General features: G+C 43.7%; 1 pseudogene; it reads left to right on the plus strand.

Moving 5' to 3' along the window:
* The first annotated feature begins 2,627 nt into the window (after positions 1-2,627).
* LOC101407474 (butyrophilin subfamily 3 member A1-like) lies at positions 2,628-16,934 on the plus strand (annotated as a pseudogene).
* The last annotated feature ends 4,815 nt before the right edge of the window (positions 16,935-21,749 follow it).

The raw sequence follows: 21,749 nt of genomic DNA on the forward strand, positions 1-21,749 counted from the left end.
TTGGCACATGGCTAAGATCACACAGCTTGTGACTCATAGAGCCATTACCTGGTTCCCACATCCTTTTTGTTCCTACACCTAACACCTTGTGGGCCTGACACATAGTGTGTACTCCCTAAATATTTGTTGAATGAATGAACAAAAAATGGGTGAGGGGCCAGCCCGGTGACGTAGTGGTTGAGTTCATGTGTTCCACTTGGGCAGCTTAGTGTTTGCCTATTTGGATCCTGGGCATGGACCTACACACCACTCATCAAGCCTTGCTGAGGCGGCATCCCACATAGAAGTACTAGCAGGACCTACAACTAGGATATACAACTATGTATTAGGCTTTGGGGAGAAGAAAAAGAAAGAAAAAGAGGAAGATTGGCAATGGATGTTAGCTCAGGGCCAATCTTCCTCAAAAAAAAAAAAAGAGTGAGAACTGGTCTTATTCCTAAGTCTCCCATTCACTAGCCTTGTGACTAAGAAGTGATGGATTCAGCCTCTGACTGACTCCAGAGCCTCTGCCAGGGAGTCTGCCTGGACATTAACTAGAGTCTGATTGGGCATGATTTTAACTTAGTGATGGCCATGGGTTGGGGCCTAGAGGAGTCTGCAGTGTTGCTACCCAGATGGGCACACCCTCAAGTCATTTGTCAGCACCCCATTCCACCTGACATTTTCAGGGAAGGAGAGGATACATGATGGGAGAGGACCAAGGGAGATGGCAGGGGCTAGGTCTAGAGATCTCAGTCCTGTTTCTGAGTGATCCACCTAGGCCTGCTGTCAGGCTCTCCACTATCTAGGGATGCAGCCAACTCTGGGGTGGTTAGGATGGAAGCCAAGCTAGAACTCCAGCTAGAATCAAGCCTTGCCATCTGCCAAGTACCCACACTTCCCTTATCGCAAAGGTTCACACTGATGCCACAGACCTTGCCTAAAAGATGGGGGGGGGTGGTTCTGAGCCAAGATACAGTTGGGAGCACTGTGCAGGGAGTGGGGAGTTGCAAGGGCCCAGCCTCTGAGCTGAGAGAACCTCAGCACTTCATAGAGCCATGAGCTTTATTGGGCTGCTGTGTGCTCCTAGCTTGACGTATTTGACCCTTCTTTGCAAGTGCAAGCTCTTACGTTTCTGCCTCTAACAGCACTTCTCTATCAGTGAAAACACTAAGACCAAGGAAATTGTCCATTGCTGGTGAGCCCAGAGGCCATCTGCCAAAAAGCATTAGTGAACACCTGGGGAAGGGAAGACAGCGAATGAACAATGTACTTCCCAGGGGTGTTTCTCCCTGAAAGAACCATTGTGAACACATCGAGTTGTAACACTCTTACATGCACATCCAGGACATGCTTCCCACATGAAACCATTTCATTGAAATATAGGAATAAATACATTACTATAGGCAAGTCCCAGTGGGAGCACAGGAGACTGGGCTCTCTCTCTAAGACAGACCAAAAAAGCACATCATTAAGGAGGCAGACGGTGTCTTCACAACTCTCCACCTCCCCTCCAATTGGAGGACAACCATTTAATCTGATCGTCTACACCAATTTAAAATGCTAGTGAGTATTGCTGGGATAATACGTTACCCCTCATCCATTCTGTCATTCAACAAATACTTACTGAGGCTTTCGTGTTATAAAGTGTTGTTACACATCAGGAAACAAAATAGACGAATATCCTTGTTTGTGGAGCTTCCATGCAAGCAGGTGGAGACAGACGGTAAATACACCATGTGTTAAATGGTGAAAATTCCATGGAGGAAAGAGAGTAGGCTCAGGGGACGGGAGCAGTTTGTCATTTTCTTGTGGTCAGAGAAGGCCTATGGAGGAACTGACTTCAGAGGAAAGACTTTGAAGGAGGTGATGAGAAGAGTCTTGTGGATATCTGGGGAAGAGGGTTCCAGGTAGAGGGAAGAGGCAGGGCCGAGGTCCTCTGTCCTGGCCTGTTCAAGGATCAGCAAGAAGGGCAGCGTGGCTGGAGCAGACAAGGAGAGTACGGAGGATGAAGTGAGAGGTGCAGGTCCTGGAGGACCATGTTGGCCATTGTGAGGACTTGAGCATCTACTCTGAGTGAAATGGGAGCCACTGGAAGGTGCTGAACAGAGGCGTGACATGATGTGACTCAAGGAACATTCTGGCTGTTGTGTTGAGCATAGACTGTAGGGGACACAGGTGGAATCGGGCGACCCAGAGAGGAGGGTCCTGCATTAATCAGAGTGCGATGGTGGAGGCTTGGACATGGCTGTAGCAGGGGAAGTGTGGGAAAGGGAAAGATGCTGAACATGTTTAGAGTAGAGCCAAGGATTTCCTGATGGCTTATGGTTAGTACACAGACATTTAATACTACATACATAACGTTTATATGTTAAATGTGTTACATATTTAGCATATACATATTTAGCATTACATATTTTTCTGTATGATTTTCCCTCTTGGAACTCAAAGTGAGGCGACTCCCAAGGAGATATTTTGGCTGAAAAGGATCATGAGTCACCACACTAGTGACTGTGTATTTCACCCTGAGTTCACCCTGGGGAGGTGAAGTTTTGATGTATAATTCATTATCTTTTTCAGTATCGTAGTTTCTACTCCACTCTTTCTGTCGAGCAGAAAGCTGCTGTCTCTCTGCAGCATAGACGAAAATGGCAAGTTCCCTAGTCTTCTCTCTGCTCGACCTCCTTGTCTGCCTCGTCTTGGTCTAGCTGCTTACCGCTTGCTCAGGTAGGGAACATTCTGCTTTTATGTATCTGAAACAGACAATTACTTATTAGTGCCCAGTCAGAACCTCTGACAACTTCTCATACCTGGAAGTTCCGTCCCAAACTGAAGGTGCACATGCCATTAAGACAAATTGTGCCTCTGTTTTGATCATGTTCCTCTCTTGGTTTTTCGTACCTCACCCTCTCTACCTGACATCAACACCCTTACTCTCATGGCTCCAACTCCCTCTGATGGAGCTTCTCCTTTAACTGACCAGCTCAGTTTTCTGAGATTAGACTCCCTGGGTCCATCCTGGCCTTGGTGGGTGAAGACGTTGATATACCTGTCATCTGTCCCTAAAGATGAGCATTTAGAACATTGAGCTGATGTGGTGAGATCCAGCCTTGGGCAGGTAGTATACATGTTGGCAAATGGGCAGGAAGTATAAGAGCAACAGATGGCACAGTATTGAGGGAGGACTTTGATTTTAAGTGATGGCATCACTGAAGTAAAGGCTAGTCTCTGAATTTACGATGTCAGAGCATCAGACAGTGGAAACTACTTGTGTTATTTCAATGATGACAACTTCTCTGAAGAAAACATGCTGGAGTTAAGGGTTGCAGGTGAGTCCCTGGCTTTTGTTCTGAGCTTGTTCCTTCCTGAGACCTGGGGGCAGAGACAGAGTTCATGACCCTAATCCCCCTCAGAGCACCCTGGCTGGTGACTAGGATCTGCATCCACTGCCTTCTCACTTTGTTTCTTTGAGGCCCGTGGGAAAGACCCAGGTTTTCCTCCAGGAAGAATCTTTCCTGTACCCCATAATATCAAGTAAAGAATTCCCTCATGCTGGCCACCACGGTCTAAGCAAGAAAGTAGGTGGTCAGGGATAGAAAGGATAAGAAAATATGTCTTCAGTGATGGCATGCAGTTCTTTGGGTTCATTTGTGTTCCAGGTAGCTTCTGTAGCCCCTCCCATTGCATGCTGCTAGGGGCCCTGGGAGGTTGACCTTTAGGACACAATCTGTGCTGCCAATGTTCTCCAAACAAAGTCTCAAGGAACACACCCAGTGTTGACCAAGTTGTATGTATTAACTTGTTGCAGGGAGGGAGAATGTATGCAATGTGGGAACTGTGGGGTGTCTCAGTAAGATAGTGTTAGTGTAGAGTTGGTGTAGAATTTGAACTTGTGTTAAAGGAGTTGGAGGGTTTATGGAAGTGGGACTTTGCTCTGCATTTGATGCTGTCAGGAAGGTCAGGGGGGTGTGATGCTAAGGCTGGCTGTCAATAAGCCTTATCTAGGAAGAAGACTAGAGTGAGCCTAAAGCTGTAATTAGTCAAGGAGTGGCAGTCACTCATAGCCAGGATAGGAAAATGTTTGGTCATGACTGTGGTTTGGACAGTGTTCATGTTTTTCTCTATATTCCAACGCGATTGTCGAATGGTCTTGTTTTCATCTTGACCTATCTTAGGGACAAAGTGCTCTTGTCTGATGTTGATGTTCATGAAATCACTTATGTTCAATAGAAGAACTCTGAGACCAGGTTGATTTCTCTTTCTCAGGGCAGTCTCTTGCCCAGTAGCATCTGGCTGGGTTTGGTCACTGGGGAGCCGTTGCAGAAGATGGAAAGAGGGAGAGAGTAGAGAGGGGTCAAGGTACGTAGTTCCATGGCTTTCTCCTTGCAGGACCTCTTCTAGCTGACTGTATTCCCTTCCCAAAGATCACAGCTCCTCTCAAGAAAGCCCTCTCTACAGGACTCTCTTCTTTTATACCTTTGAAATGCCTTCCTCTCTGCCTCCTGTTGTGTTTAGGGGTGGGTGGTAACAGCTCCATTGCTCCTGGCCGTGGGGTACTGCTCTATGCCATGTAGTATTCCTTTCACCATGAACACACTTTTGCAAACAGCTCCTTAATGAAACCAATCTTGGATTATCTCATGTGAGTGTGCCAGCGATTTCTGTTGAGATTCTCATCGATACAGGAGGCTCCAAAGAACTCTGGCTCATTTGTCCTTCCACAGCACTGGGTTCTGATCTTCCCACTGAAATGAAGGGTTACAAGGATGGAGGGATCCATCTGGAGTGAATGTCCACTGGATGGTATGCTCAGCCCCAAATACAGTTGAGAGATTCCAAGGGGGGAGGGTCATGCCAGCTGTGGCAGCGTCCTTGGTTATACAAGGAGCCAGGCTGTATGCAGTCTCTGCATCTATGATTGTGAAAGGAAGCTCTGGGGAAGGGGTTCTTTATCATCAGAAATCTCCTCCTCAGCCAGGAAAAGATAGCCAGGATTTCTGTCTCAGGTCGGTGTCCTGCTTAGCCTCAGGGATGCTGTGCTGAGTTGTGGCTATTGAAGGAAGGAGGATGTGTGATTCCCTGTCATCATCTGTTTCAGCACTGGGGGCTGGAATGGAAACATGGCATCCAGGCCAGACAGGAACCTAGAAAGAGTCCTCAGCAGAGCCCTACCGATGGCAATACCTAGCCTCTGAATGTACCATGCCTCTGACAATATTCTGGTTTGAGATACTGGGGGCAGTGGAGAGTCTCAACTGAAGCCCTGGCCCAGGGCAGAATCTGAATCATGAAGTGATCCAGTGACTCAGTCAGAGGAGCAGAGAACCATGAGTGTCTAAGAAAGGGCAGTGGGGAGACTGCCAGCGAGTGTGGTTGAAGGAGAGAGGAGGGTGTGAGCCTGAAGTCAGAGGGCTCCTTGAAGGAAGAGCTCTCTCTGACTCTTCTCTTTTCTCCTCCTACCCACCCTCTGTACTCAGCGCAGTGTCTGGCTCACAGCAAATAGATGAGGTCTCTGCTTATAACCTCAATCTTCTCCTCTTGTCTCCCCTGCCTCCTGCCTAGCATGGTTTGTCTGTTTCCCAGCTCAAACTTCAAACAGAAACAGTACTCATTCTTTCCAGTAATATTTACTCAGAGTCCTCTATGTTTAAGGTCGCCAGATTTAGCAAATAAAAACACATTGTATTAAATTTGGTAATCCTATCTACCTTCTGTTTTAGGAGCTGGGAATCCAGCAGAAGAAAATTTTGCCCCTATGGAGTTCACATGCAAGAGCAGGGAGACAGATAATAAACAAAGAGAAAGATAAATTTATTATAACATGATAAGTGTTATGGACAAAATAAAGCAGGTCTCAGATTGTGTCTATTCCCCCAGACTTCTGAGGGAGAGGCATGACCCATCTTGAGGTTGTCCAGGGTCCTTCCTTTACTCACATGTCTCCAACTCTTCTCCCTCTTACTGGTTGGTAACCAGCTCCATGGACAGGGAGTGACCGCTGAGGTGACAGATCTTCTGGCCAAGGTGTGAAGGACAGCGAGTTCCCCTGTCCCCTCTCTCCCTGGAGGTGAGACTCAAGCACATGGATGTCCAACAGCTGTAGGTGCGTCCTCTCTGGTCATGTGCTCGGACAAGGACGGGGCCCAACAGCACCATGGAGGGGAGGCCTGTAGCACTTCCACCAGGAGATGCCAAGTCAGAGTCCTTGAATCCTCACCATTTTACAAGGAGGTGACTTCACTGAAGCCACTGCTGGACAGAAGGAGGCAGGTGAGGATGCCATTTAAAGGGACAGGGGCTGTGCATGTGTGGAGTCCTCTCTCTTCACCCTAGGCCCTTTGCAAAGGGTCTGAATCTTTCCTGGAAATCTCTTTTGATGTTTTTAAAGTACCACTTAGGCAGTATTTCTTGGGAAACAGTCTGTTCATCTGTTTCATATTTTACCTAATGTTTGCTGCCTTTGTGTGAACTACCAATGCCTTTTGTCCTTAACACTGTAGGAGAAAGAAAGAAGAACTTCAGGAAAAATTGTGACAGACTTTCAAATGGTCAAAAAAGAATGACTGAGTATCTTTTCAATGCAGTAATGCCATTGTCTAGTGGACCTTACACCAGAGATCTCTGATTCTACAGGAGTGTGCCCTTGTTTCTTTTTCTAGGCTATTTTACAACTTTGTGGAGACACATATTAACTCATCAAACACTGACAATGACGCAAATGATTCCTGTCTTTGGCAATGCACAGGATTTCTCTCTGATAGAGAATACATGTTTCTGGGAATCAAATCCTCCTTTGAACCACTCTTAACAATTTTACTGGTTTCCTCATTAATTAAGAAGTTAAATAAACTCTTTGAAACATGTTCTTTATATATATTTACCTTTTTTGAAAATTATCTTTTATCGGGACATACAGTGTTTTCACTCTAAAGATGTTACCAGTATGAAACAGCCAGTAAATGATACAAAACTGCACACAATGTAGGGTCAAATTTCAAGGAGGAAGAACATAAACACAGCAAATGGGGAAGTCCTGTGTGGGCTGCTGTGGAAGATAGTGACTAACCAATAAAAAATATGATGTTCAAGTTTCAGGAAAAATTGCCAGAATCTATTACATTCATAAAAATTCCACTGTGTAAGGAAGATAATAACACCTGGTTATTCGTTGTTACTTTAATGCTACACAACAATAAAGTTTCTCAGATATTTGGAGGAAATTTGCTTCTAGGGCATGCATTGGCCCTAGACTGTTACATTTATGTCCATTTATGAATCTGTTCTGGCTGTATGGGTTGTTTTTATTTTGTTAATTTGACTTTTTCCATGCACAGGACATTTCACTGAATTTGAAACACCTCTTTGAAAAGGCTTTCTACTCACATGGAATCCTTTTTCAGAGAAACAAACAAAGGGTTCACACTCTCATTTTTTTCATCTCAACGATATTTATTGGACGCTTACAAAATGACTAGTGAGCGCTGAGTGCAGAGGAGAATTCACAAGAAACACACGTATAAAAGTCCAGCTAGATGGTCAATTTCTCTTCTCACATTTTCTTATTGTTATTTCAGTAACAATAACACAGGTAACATTATTGAACTCTCCATTTTATAGGTAGGAAATCAAGACAGAGGGACAGCAGACGGCTTGGCTGAAACCGCATGTAGAGTATGCAGCGGAGGTGGCACTGCTATCCAGGATTCTCATTCCTACCAGCGTCCCTTCCCTGCCGAAAGTCTACTTCACTCCACAACTGCGTGTAACTTGAGGGGCTCCCACATTCCAGATGATTCTCAGCAGAAGGCTTCTTTTCTCTTGATTTGAAGAAAAGGGAACGGTGTTCACCCATTCCTCCAGATCTCAATTTCAGTTCTATATTTCAGGGGTGACTTGTGCCTCTATGAATTAAGTCCCAGGGGCTTTCTTTTGGGTTTTTTTGTCTTTTTTTTACAACGACTTTCAAGGTTTCTTGTCTTCCTCATCATCCTGTAGGAGAGAATCGGGCCAGGCTCGAATCACAATCTTAGCCAGGCCCCTCCCAGCCACAGGGTGGAAAGGAATCTCGAAGAGTCCTTGAGGCATCCCCTGTGCACCCCACACCTCACTATCTTTGGCCTTTTCCTCCCTTTCTCTGCAATAATGATGCTCAGCAATTCTGGCTCAGGCACGCTCTTCCTGAAGGACTTTACTTGGGCAGCTCAGACTTCACTCTTGCTTCTTCTAGGACTTCTCCTGGTGGGTGTGCTGGGTTTCATCTGGAAACTTCTCCAGGAGAAAGAGTAAGAATTCCAGACCAAAGATAAAGGCATCAGAAACCGAGGCAGTAAGGTCCACAGGGAACTATGGGGAAGGGGGTTGGATGGAGGGAAGGGAGAAGACAAGGATCAAGAGAATCAGGAGATGTTTTGATTGAGATTTTAATGCAATCCTTCTTCACTCACTACCACCAACCCTGCTCCATTTCCTTCCTCATCTGTGACCCTGACTGTGCCCTAGTGTTCCTAGTTCTGGGACAGCTCCCAGAACTCACTGCACACACAGCCCAGGAAGGGGTCTCCCAGACGCCACTTTGCCCAGTAGACCCAGCTCCTCTGTTACGGATGGTACTGATTAACTTCTTGTCCTTTTGTAGAGAAACTCCAAAGAGAGCTCAAGAAGTCCTGCGCTTCCTTGTCCTCTGTGTACCACTTGAGACCCTCTCATGCCCCAGTTATCTCATGAGCCTTTTTTGTTCTACTTCAGGCTGGAGAATAGGCCAGAAAGTGGATGGTGAGTAATTTGGAATTCCTATTTTTAATCTAAGACTTCATCTGCCTCATTTAATAGGTGCCTTTATCCTGATTCTTTCCCCTGAGGACTCGCTCATTCCTACACAATCTGGACTTAGTCATGTAATCCTAATATTTCTGGCTCAAGCCTCCTGTATGCCCCTAAAGTTTTTACAACCTCTGCCCAAAACTGAACTCCCTATCCTTTCCTGTCAGCCTGCTCTTCCTCCTGTGCACCCTTGATTCCTCAAGGCTGCCACCACCCACCCAGGTGGGCTCCTTTCCCTCCTACCCCTCAGGGCGAGTCCTTTCTGCTGCTTAGCCCAGGGCCCCTTCTCAGCATGGACCGCCTCCCCCAGTTTGTCTCTCTTCTTTTATCACAGATACCTGGGACTCAGTTTACCACAGCCCTTCTCTTCACAGCCTCACCAACAAACCACTCTACCTCCTTGGTTTCTGCTTCCCTTCCTCTAGGAGCCACTGCTGTCCTTTCCCTCTTAAACCTTTATTTTAAATAAATATCAGGAAACAGACAAGAAATCAGGAAAACAACCAGTATAAACAACACATTGTTTTTTATAAGATGTTACAGTAGTGACCACAGTCTTGATTTTCAGAGTAAACTTGATAAAACAGACAACTGTTTACATTCCTCTGAGTTCCCCAAGCTCCTGTGGCTTCCCATTGCCTTTTGCAGTCTTACTGGGGTGAGGATGCTATGGAGATTGGTAAATTCTAAAAGAATTTTCAATTTTTTTGAAAAATTTTCTTAGAGTCATTTTTAATCTAAACACACAACCTAAACAGACTCTGTATCACTTGATTAACAACCTTGTAATAAATTATCACCGAGTAGTTCCAGTTTCCAAAATAACTGCTATGCTTATAATCCCACCATTGACAAATAAACTCCTTAGTGACAGATTTTAAATTTTCATGCTGCAATTTCAAATTGGTTACCTCAGGATTTGAAGATATATTTTAAGATGTATTCTAGGAATGAGTTTTTGTCTAAGTATGTTTTTTTATATAAGTGAGAAGAAGAAACAGTGCCCTAAAGTATAAAGTCCAATCCCTGGACTTTTCATCCTTGCATTTCAGGCCCTCGGCGGTCCACTCCTCCTATTTCTGTCCATCCTTGGACACTCCCTGCTATGTGCCACCCTGCACTGGCCTGACCACACCTCCTGCAGTGCCCTAAAGGCATTACTAGGTTTCACAATTTCGTGCCCATTTCTCCTGCCTTTCAACAAACGTGGTTGGCCCCTGTTTATCCTACTTACTCAAACAAAAGGAGACTGGTTCCTCAGCCTCTCTGAAATTCTGTTTTGCTCACCTAGAAATTGAGTTAATTACACGCACTTCTTCAAGCAGATGTTAGGGAATGAGATAAGGCATGGAGAGCACCCAGTACAGAATATAGCACATCGCTGTGATCAGCGAACATTTGCCGTTATCCTCATCACCACATCTTTCCCCACATCGCTGATGGTGATGCGACCCCACGCTTCTGAGAGAAGATAGAAGAGGGAAGTCCCAAACTTCCTGCCCCACCGCGTGCACCAGCCCCTCCTTATCCGCGATTCCTCTGATTTCAACAGAGCACATGTCCTTTCTCCTGTCTGAGGCTGTTTCTTCACCCTCATCCTGGATCCCTTACTCTCCAGCTTCCCTCAGGGCTTCTCTATTCAGTCCATTCATTCACTCACTCAATAAAGATCCATGAGCACTAACTATGTGCCATTTACTATTCTAGGTGCCAGGGGCACAGACGTGAACAAAAGAGAAATTTCTCATTCACCAAGAACCTATCTTCTAGTAGAGAGAGACAGAAAATTAAATAAATAGTAAAATATATGGTGTAGCACATGATGATACATGCTCAGGAGATAAATAAACTAGAGTGAGGAATACTGCATTGGAAGATGAATTTAAAATAGGGTGGTGATGATGTAAGGGAACAAGTCACAGGACTATCCAGGGGAAAAGCATTTCAAGTAGAGAGAACAGCAGAGCCAAAGCCCAGAGGCAGAAGCACATGTGGTGTATTAGAAGAGTAGAAAGAGGCTGGTGTGGCTGGAGGACACGGCGTGACCAGGAGAATCAGAGGGGAAGTATCAGAGGGGTTTGGCCTTGAACACCATCTTCTGGCCTTGGCTTTGCCTCTGAGAGGGGAGCCACTGATAAGTTTTAGGCAGAGGAGGGACTGGTTCTGACTTATTTTGTAAGAAGTTACTTTAGATGCTAAACTGAGACTGGGCTGTGGAGAGGTGTGGCAGGATAGAAACCTGAAAGCCTGCTGGGAGCCTCTGCAGGGATCCAGGTGAGAGATGAGAATGGCTTATACCAAGAGGAGCAGTGGAAGTGGTCAGGGCTGGATTTATTTTTTAAATACAGTCAAAAGGCTTTTCTGATAGAATTAGATGTGGGGTGTGAATAAAGGAGTGTATCAAGGATGGCTTCAAGGTCTTATGCCCAAGAAACCTTAAAGATGGAGTTGCCATTTACTGAGATGGGGAAACTGAGAGAGAAGCTGGTTGTGGGGGCAAGGGGAGGAGGTGCACAGAATTGGAAGTTCCATTTTGGCTCTGTCAAGGTTGAGGAGCCTATTAGGGCTCCAAGTGGAGATGAAGAGTAGGCAGTTGGATAACCAAGTGTGCAGGCCACACAAGCAGTCAGGGCTAGAGATATAAATTATTCTTTTTGCTTCTCTGAGTCTTCATTGTTGTTCCCACTGTCTCTTTTGTTTTCCTTATTATTAGTTATCTACTGCTGTGTAACAAATTACCACAAACTTAGTAATTTAAAACAGCACTCATGTATTATTTCACAGTTTCAAGTCCACCCGAGATGACTTAAGAAACAAATGTTGGTTTTATCCCCACCCTAGAGATAAAGGAACAAGGACATTGAGTAGTTAATTAACCAGCTTTTGGCTTCATGGCTAATGAGTTGTAGATAACACTACACAGAGATAGAGAGAAAAACTCTGAGCTAGTAGACGATAAACCATAGTGCCTAAAACACATGAGTAGCTCCCCAGGTAAAGCTTTAAAAAAAATGTGTGTTCCTGAGATTTCCTGATGGCAGAAAGACATGACATATTAACCATGAGAAATAGATGCTTTCTACTGAGGCTAACTAAATAAAAGAGAGAGATTTCCAGGCAGTTGACCACAATTACTGCATGCAGGACACTACACTAAGTCTTGGAAATGGTAAAAGAGAAGAAGGAATCAAGTGCCTGACCAAAGGAGTGAGTGGACCATGATCACTATGAAGAGAAGGGTGAATCCAGCATCATTCTGTCCTGTGTCCAGCGCTGTGTCCCATGTAATGGCAGCCTTCACATGAGTTTCCATATGATGTTGCCTTTCAGATACTGAGGCAAAAGCCATCTAATTTAAGGAACAAGAAGAGATGGGTAAAGAGCTCCTAGTGGAGTCCAAACCCATGGTCAGAAACCAGGAAAGTTAAATAGAAGAGTCCATTTCCTCTGGCCTCCCTCTCTCTGAACACTATCCTTGGAAAGAACCTGAGGCGAGGCAGCCAAACAAGTGCTGGAGATGAGTGAAGACGGCAGGAAGGAGGGGAAGAAAAGTCAGCCAGGGCACAGACAAGGCTACAAAATTTCTGGCTTTAGCTAGGGAGTGCTTATCTCTCTATATTCTGTTGTAGAGTGGAGAAAAGACTGGTCCAATGCTGGTGAGAGGTCATCTAATTCCTAAGGTCTCAAGCAGAAGACTCTACAAGGAAAGATCTTAGTGTTCTTTCACCAACTTCCACCTCCAGATAGTGGCCTGTCTGGGTGGGCCATGGATAGAGACCCAGGAACTGTCCGCACAACATCATGACCAAGTTCTACCCCATCCTAGTTTAGCACCAGCATCTTTTTCTTTCTAGGAGTTTAGATTTTTTTTTTTTTAATTTTTCTCCTCCTTAAAGCCCTCCCCACTCATTTTCTTTCCTGGATTTTTCTACTCTTCAACATTTTCAGCACCAAAAGGCAAAGGATACAACTAGAAAACATCCATTTAAATGACATTCATTCTCAAGTGGCTTATGTGCATCTTAGAGGAGACCTGGCAACTCTGTCCATTTAAATACCTCTCTCCTCAGAGCAGAGGGAGCACCTCATAATTGGTTCCCCCAGGGAACCCTAGAAAGAAGGGTAAGTAAAATTTTGTAAACTGTTTTTTTGAATAGCTAACATTTATTGAACAGCTACTACCATGCACCAGGCACAGGTCTGAGAGCTTTATGTATATTCTCCCATTTATTGATCCTCTCAACAACCCTAAGAGGTAGGTGCTATTATTATGTCCATTTACAAAGGAAAACATGAATCCAGAAAGAGAGTAAAAACCTTGCACTAAATCATACATCCAGGACATGGTGACACTAGGACACAAACCCAAGGAGTCTGGTCCCACACTCTCCTGCTCATAGGGTCTAGAGTTGGAACAGACCTACTCTGATCCCTCATCCTTGACATGAAGAAGGCCCAGTAATTTCAACTAACTTGTTCAAGGTCACACACACGGTTAATTCTGATTCAGGAGATGCTGACACTTCTTCCTTGTCTACCTCCTGAGTGTGGGTGTTTCCCAGGGGAAACTAGTTTCCCACTAGTTTCTCTACATATGCTCCCTGGGAAAACTACATGTGGAGTAATCCCACATTCATATCTCAATTTCTTTCCCAAGTTCCACTTCCACCAGCCCTCTAAAATTTGTCTCTGGATTGTCCCATGGCAACTCAGACCAAGTTAAGTTCAATACTGTCCCAACCCCTCCAATAAAGTTTTACTCTCTCTCCTTCTCTGGCATTTGTATTAATGGCATCATTATCTACTCAGTTGCCCAAGAAAGAACTTCAATCAACCTACACTCCTCTTTCTTTATCATCGCGTTCTAATCGGCTAGGCAATTCTCTCAGTTCTTCCTACTAAGTGGCCCTGAACTCCATTTTCTACTCTCCCTGCATTGCTCTCCTTCAGATAATCCTTTGTAATGTACTGGTTTTCTCTTGTTATGGCCTCATTTAGGCAATATGTATTTACTAAGTTCTTTTCAAATGCTAGGCCATAAAGAAAACAAACCAAATATGAGAACGGAGAATGAAGAGGGAAGACTTACTAGAGCAGGGAGGTGAGGGCAGATCCTCTAAGGAGATGATATTTAAGGGATGACACAATGGATGAGAAGGAAGCAGCATATTAAGACTCAAGGATTCCCCTGTTTCAGGCAACCCGGGGGACAGATATAAAAATCCCATGGTGGGAAAGATTCAGAGTGTTGGAGGAACTGGAATAATGCTCATGAGTGTGGAAGTGGCAGTGTGAGTGGGCCTAGAGATGACAAAAGATGTGGTGCGATAGATAAGCTGGGGTCACTTCATGGAAACTATTCCAGACCATGGTGTTGTCTTTGGATTTATTTTAAGCGTGACAGGAAACCACTAGGGACTCTTGAGCTGGGGAGTGACAGCATTTGATTTACGTTTTTTTAAGATCACTGGCTGCTGCTGTGTTGAGAATACACTGTAGAGAGGCAAGATGAGAAACAGGGAAGCCAGTTAGGATGCTACAGCAGGAATCCAGGCAAGACATTATGGTGGCTTTGATGGAGAGGGTGAAAAGCAATGTTGGATTTGGGATATGTTTTGAAGGAAAAGTTGAAAAAGACTTACTGATAGGTCCATTTGGTAGGTCCTGCTTGGGTTTTTGTCTCAAGAAACTGGTTGAATGATAGTGAAATTTTAGGAGGAAATTAAATGTTCACTTTTGGACTGGAGTCAAGTAGGCAATTGGTTGTACGAGTCTGGAGTGGTTGGAAGATGCTGGAGCTGGAGACTTGAGAGTTATGTGTGCACATGTGATATTTAAAATCCTGGAATTGGATGAGATTCCTTAGGGAGAGTGTTCAGAGAGAAAAGAAGAGTACTTTTCTCTTCAAAGAGTTCAAATTACTGGGCTCCAGGGCCCCCCAACATTCAGAAGCTGGGAAAAGGAGGATCCAGCAAAGGAGACTGAGAAAAGTAACCAGTGGATAAGAAGAAAATCTCAGGACGGTATGTATCCCAGAATCTGAGGAAAGAAATGTATAGAGAAGTAGGAAATGTTTATGTCAAAAGTGGATGAGAATTTGAGTAAGGTGGGAACTGACAACTGATGATTAGATTAGACCAAATGAAGGTGAGTGCTGAAGTCTGATGAAAAAGAAATAAAGAATCACAGTGAGGATTTGGCTAGTTTTACTGCGATCCAGGTGAGGGTGCCCTGATCCAGCAAAGAGGGGCTTGGATCTGTGGTGTGAGCCCCCATTTAAACTTCCAAAGAGATATTCTGAGCTTTAAGACTAACAAATATCAGTATACATAAGAGGGAAGCAATCAATTGTAAAGAATTCTCTGAAACAAATAATAGAGAATGAAAGGTCGACTTGAGGGCTTTTAGAAGGGGAACTGACAGGATTTTATAGACTTTCTCTTTGAAGTGATATTATTTGCTTCTTTGTTTGTCTCAAGATTGAGTTCCTTGACAGGGCAGGGACTGTGTGTCACCATCTGTGAGTCCTCGGTATCCAGCACATAGGAAAACTGTCCACAGAAACAGCCTGTGAAGGGAGCTGACTTTCAGTTACGGCTTGTATTGGTCAGGGTAAACTAACTGTTATAACAAAGAACCCCACCGTCTCTTCAGGTGAACATAATAAAAGTGTATTTCTCCACCTCTTCAGAGTTCAGGACGGAGCATATGGGGAGGGGAGAGCTCTGCTCCACACAGATTTTCTAGGGCCTCACTCTCCTCTGCATTCAGCCAGCAGATAGGGAAAAGGGGTGGAAATACTGCACAGAAGCTTTCCCGTGGGCCAGGCCTGGAAGAGGCCAACTTTTCTGCTGGGTACCCAAGGGAAGCTGGGAAAGTCGTCTGTCTGTGTCCCCAGGAGGAAGAGGAACCATCATTTGGTGAACATATAACAGCTTCTCTCATATGATTCTTCTAAGCTATTAGATTCTGGGAAAGTCTGTTAAAGGCGAGTATTGATCAGATAAGGGATCCTACACAGTTGGTTGAAACATTCTGGCCAAGTAGCTCCCTGCCCAAGCCCCTGGGTCTTCAGGTTGGCAGAGAGGGATAGAGGAAGGCTCTCCACAGGATCTGCCCCATTCCTTCACTCTACAAACGTTATTAAGCATCACTTGGGAGCCAGGGACGGACAGTGCTAGACAGTGAGAAGGCAGTGATGAGCACACACCGTCTCCACTTTCTCAGGTCCTAGTCTAGTAGAGGAGAGAAATATGACACAAATGATAACAGTGCAGTGACACGTGAGGGATTTGTACAAAATGCTGTGGGAGAGGAGAGAATGGGGTGGGAAGGAGGGATTCCTGATTAGACACCCCTGCTCCAGGGATCTGGGACCTGTGGATTTCAGGAATCTGCATTATCTCCTCCTTGTAATATTTTCTGAGCTCTCCCAGTGTCTCTGTGAAACCTGTTCTTGAGAACATTTGGGGAGATGCTTATCACTCTAGCTGTTTTGAGGAGGAAGGAAGGGGACTTCATGGCTGAGGGTCAGCTTCTTTTCCCCTCTTTACCGTCACCGAGGGTCCTGGGATGCCAGAGCTAACCTGACTCTCTCTTGTCTCTCGCGCTTTCCGCAGCTAATGTGACTCTGCATGCAAACACTGCCTCCTTTGAACTACTTCTGTCTGAAGATTCCCGAAGTGTGAGGAGGAAAAATACAAGGCAGGATCTCCCCAAAACACCTGGAAGGTTTTTTCTTGACTTTTGTGTGCTGTGCCAAGAGTTCTTCTCCTGAGGGGGATATTACTGGCAGGGAGAAGTGGGTGACAAGACTTACTGGGAGTTTGGGGTTTGTGAGGAAAACACGGAAAGGACGTAGGGAATCACAGAGTCATTCGAAATGGATTCTGGGCTGTGGAACTGTATGCTAATAAGTAGCAGTCCCTCCCCTCCCCTCGGACCCTCCTCCTCCTGAGGGAGCCCCGCAGCTGGGTGGCAATCTTCTTGGACTATGAGGCTGGTGATGTCTCCTTCTATAGTGTAGCTGATGGGTCCCCCATCCACACTTTCCCCAGGCCACCTTCACTGGGTCTCTCTGCCCTTTCTTCTGCCTCTGGTTCTCTCACACAACCCCTCTGACCATCTGCCACTGAGGCCATCAGTCCCCAGACTTTCTCTCAGTTGAACCTCCAGGGGAGAACTGGGCACTGGAGTTAAGGGTCCACTTCTAGGGACAACTGTCCCAGAGCTCCACCAGAGCCAGTGGTGGAGGTGGAGCTCCTCTGAACTTTGCTCTCAGAGCTGCAGTCATTTCTTTCCCAGTTCTCCAGGGGACTTGACAAAGTAGGGGACAGTTTATAATACTCCAGGGCTTGGTGGTGCAGAGGGCCAGAAAGGACACTGCAACTCTACAGAGTTTTTCTAAGAAGTCTGTTTAGTGTTGCCACTGCAGCTGGAAGCAAAAAAAGGCACCTCAAGAGACAAGAAATACTGATGGAAAGACTAAAGACTAGCGACATGGAGAGTGATCTCTGACTTGACTCCTGGAAACCGCATCAAGAAAAGAAAGGCCAGTGCCCGCAAACAGTGGTTGTCTTTAATGCCTGCATAACAGAAGAACGGCAGGAAGTTGCATCTGGAAGGAGCTTTGCTGTTTGCACAGGAGAACTTTATTTCATTTTCACCCACATACAATCCTTGGAGATACTAAATAAAGAGCACAGAGAATAGTCATTTTTCCACGTCATTCTTCTGGTCCGGGACTTGATGCCACATTCCGCATTCTTACATCTGATGCCACATCCTACTACCTCTAAGATCCAGTCATTCCTTATCAAGCAATTTCAGTGACGCTTTCCATGACACTTTTCACCCCAGATTTTTCAAGATTTCTTTTCTGATTTTTGAATTTGTTTATTGCTCCTTTCCCTAAATAACTTCCTACCTTTAAACTATTTTACTTCATCAACAGTTAAGTGCATATTCTTTAACTTTTTTCTAACACACACAAGCACAATTTTTTCTAATGAAAATTGGACCTTGCTATAAATATTGTCCTAGGTTTATTGTCCCTGCTTCTTCTACAACACTAAACCTTAAATACTAATCTTACATTGTTGATAATCAAGATAGCTGTTTCTCTTTTGTGTTACAAATAATGCCACTATAAACATCTTTGTATGTAAATAGTTTTGCATAGCTCTGTTTACTTCCACAGAATAAATTTCCAAATGACATTGGTCATTAGGATGAATTCTTGAAAGTACAATTGCTGTACAACAGGGACTGTGATTGTTGTTAAGTATTTGCACACACCTATCTATTTCCTGTAGGAAAGAAGTCTCTGCATACATTTCGGTATCTATCAGGCTCATCTCCTAAAGTTAACAGTAGAGGCCCAGCCTTCAGTTTTGCATTCCTTCAGCATCAATCCCAGGCATCTCACTCTCCTCCAGGGATACCTCCAACCTATTAGCTCTGAGAAGGAGGACCAAATCTACTTTTTACTTAACATACATTTTAAGGTTTATTCTGTATGAAGCACAGTTTTAAGAAAATTGCCTGAATTACCTCATTTCATCCTCACAACAGCAACTGAAAAAGGCAAATACTGTTACTATCTTTACTTAATAAATATGAAAACTAAGGCACAGAGAGGATAAGTAACTGCCTTAAGGTCACACAGCTAGTAAATCTCACCCAGGCAATGTGGCTTCAGAGTCTACAGTTTAACTACTACTCCTCTCCTCACCAAAATTAAGTTCATTGCCTGGTACCTACTTGATAGTAGGTTCTAAATAATACTTTGTTGAATTAATGAATTATTTCCTGCTCAATTTCACATAAATTTCTCTCCCAGGGCTTCATGTAAAGGTCTGAATGAGAAGTCGACCTGGGTCCCTATTTCCTTGGAAAATAGGAAGTTAAGAGACACAAAGTTTTTTGTGCACAAACCCCTTTTCTGCAGTTCAGCATCTAGGTTGGAAATCAAGGCTGCTTTTCTGTGTCAAAGTAGCTTGGATCCTCCAGACAAGAATGGAATGGTTCACTTTTATTGATATCATTTCCAGCAGCAAAGTTTTGGATAGACTCTGAGTTTTAATGTTTTTATTTTTTAATTATTTCCTTGAGGTCATATTGGCTTATAACGCTGTGCAAATTTCAAGTGTACATTATTATATTTCAGTTTCTGTATAGACTGCATCATGTTCACCACCGATAATCTAGTTTTTATCTATCACCATACATAGGTGCCTCTTTGCCCCTTTCAACCTCCCCCACCACCTTCCCCTCTAGTAACCACTAATCTGTTCTCCTTATCTATGTGGTTTTTTGTTTATTTTCCACATATGAGTGAAATAGTACGGCATTTGCCTTTGTCTTATTTCACTTAGCATAGTACCCTAAAGGTCCATCCTTGTTTTCGCAACAGCACAATTTTGTCTCTTTTTAATGAGTGAGTAGTACTCCATTGTATGTATACATCACGTCTTCTTTATCCATTCATCCATTGATGGACACTTGGGTTGCTTCCACGCCTCAGTTATTGTGAACATAAATCTTCTTGAATTATTGATTTCATGTTCTCTGGATAAATATCTTTTAGTGGAAGAGCTACATCATATGGTACTTCTATTTTTAATTTTTTGAGAAATCTCCATACTGTTTTCCATAGTGTTCGCACCAGTTTGCTTTCAACCAATAGTGTATGAAGGTTCCCTTTTCTCCACATCCTCTAAAACTCTTTTTATTTCTTGTCTTGTGTAGCCATTCTGACGTGTGTGAGATGATATCTCATTGTGGTTTTGATTTGCTTCCTATAATAATTAGTGATGTTGAACATCTTTTCATGTACCTGTTGGCCATTTGTATATCTTCTTTGGAAAAATGTTTGTTCATACCCTCTGCTCATTTTGTGATCACCTTGTTCATTTTTTTGTTGTTGAGTTGAGCGAATTATTTATATATTTTGGAAATTAACTTTTTGTTGGATATATAATTTACAAATATTTTCTCCCAGTTGGTGGACTGTCTTTTCATTTTCTTGATGGTTGCATTTACTTGCAGAGGCTTTTTAGTCTGATACAGTCCCACTTGTTTATTTTTTCTTTTGTTTCCCTTGCCTAAATAGACATGATATTCAAAAAGATACTGCTGAGACTGATGTCAAAGAGAATACTGCCTATGTTTTCTTCTAACAGTTTTATGGTTTCATGTCTCAGAATTCAAGTCTTTAATCCATTTTGAATTATTTTTTGTGTATGGTATAATATAATGTACAGTGAATCTTCAACAATGGAGCCAAGAACACCCAGTGGAGGTTGCTTTAATAAATGATGTTGGAAAAATTGGACAACCATATGCAAAATAATGAAAGTAGATTATGAATTTTAGAAGGAAGTTTCTCAGTGAGTAACAAAGCAGGAAACACTCAAAGAAGGGAGTTGTTTTGCCCCTTTGCAACTGCAGCATGACCTGGGGAGAAATATTATTTCTGTTAACTATGTCATTTCCTTCATCAAATGTCTGTTTTTCCAGCCAGTGACTGACAGGGCAGATTGTTACATTTTGAGCTCATTTTTACATTCTCACCCCAGTGTAATGTAATGCCCACTCTCCTATTTTATTTTGTCTCTGAACTCAACCCCATGCCTCTCCTCAGCTTTCTTCATGAGTGATTTCATGCCTGCTCGTCAAGTGATTTGTGTGGCCCTACATCCTACAGGTCCTGCAGAACATCCATTCCCTTCTTGTGGTATCAGCAGTGAAGAGAGCACTTCTCTCAGCAGATGCCAGGGAATTGACAGAAGGGACATGAGGCAGTGCTTGTCTCTGGCTCAAGCTGTTCCTGAGAGGCAGTCCTGGAGCCTCCTGCTTACGCAGCCTCCTGGAGGTAGCCTCACTCTAACTAGGAGAGGCCAGTTACCTGGGGCCAGATTGTCAATATAACTGACCATAGTGAGGCATTTAGGAGCTAGAGATCCCCAGAGAAAAATACCCCACTGATTATTTTAGAACATATAACAGAAAGAAACTCCTACATTTGTGTTTGAAAAACAGCATTGGTGCCTCAAGCCTTTCAGAATTGTGTTCTTCTACTTGATAGGTGTGCTGAGGTAATGAGGGGAAAGTGTATTGATGTTTGAAACTTAATATAAAGGCAGAAGATAAGCAAATAAATAAAGATTGAAATGAATAAACAAATATAGGTGGATAGGGAATGAACAAAAGGATTGATTATAACAAAACAAGTATCGTAAAATGTTGTCGCAGAGTCTAGTTAGCAGGTAACTATGGTATTCATCGAGAAATTCTTACAAATTTTCTGTATGTTTGAAAAATGTCATGAAAACTATTGACAGTGGGGGGTGGTGAGGGAAGAACTGTATCTTGTTCCTGATGACAGAAACCAGAAGTAACATTGGCTTAAACAAAAGAAGGGTTTTTTTTCCTTCCATGTAAAATGAATTCAGAGGGCAGCGGTCCAGAGTTGGTCTGGCTGCTCAGAGATGCTTCCATTCTGCAGCCTCCTTCTTTCTTTATTCTCTGCCATCTCAGCATGTGGCTGACATTCTCAATGTTGCCTCATGGTCATGAGATGGTCACTGCACTCCAGCTCCAAGGACAATGTTCTAAACAAAAGGAAGGAAGAAGTAGGAAGAGTATGGACCTCTCTTGAGAAACACAACCCAACAACTTCCACCTACAAATCATTGGCTCAAACTTATTCATTTGGTCTATCCTATCTACAAGGGGCATGGGCATATTTCAGGAAACCCCCAAACTGGGTTTGATTACTAAGAAGAAGCAGGGAATAGATATTACACAAGCAACCAGGCATATCCACCACAGAATGTAAATTCAAACAGTTGGAATATAATCAAATTCTATCAGCCACGGTCACATCAAAGCCCTAGGAACTTTAATCACCTTCTGTAGAATCAAATAAAGTATTTTGGCTGGCCCTA

Source organism: Ceratotherium simum, chromosome 13 (genome assembly GCF_057802395.1).
Source record: "Ceratotherium simum simum isolate JZ-2026a chromosome 13, ASM5780239v1, whole genome shotgun sequence".
NCBI lineage: Eukaryota > Metazoa > Chordata > Mammalia > Perissodactyla > Rhinocerotidae > Ceratotherium > Ceratotherium simum.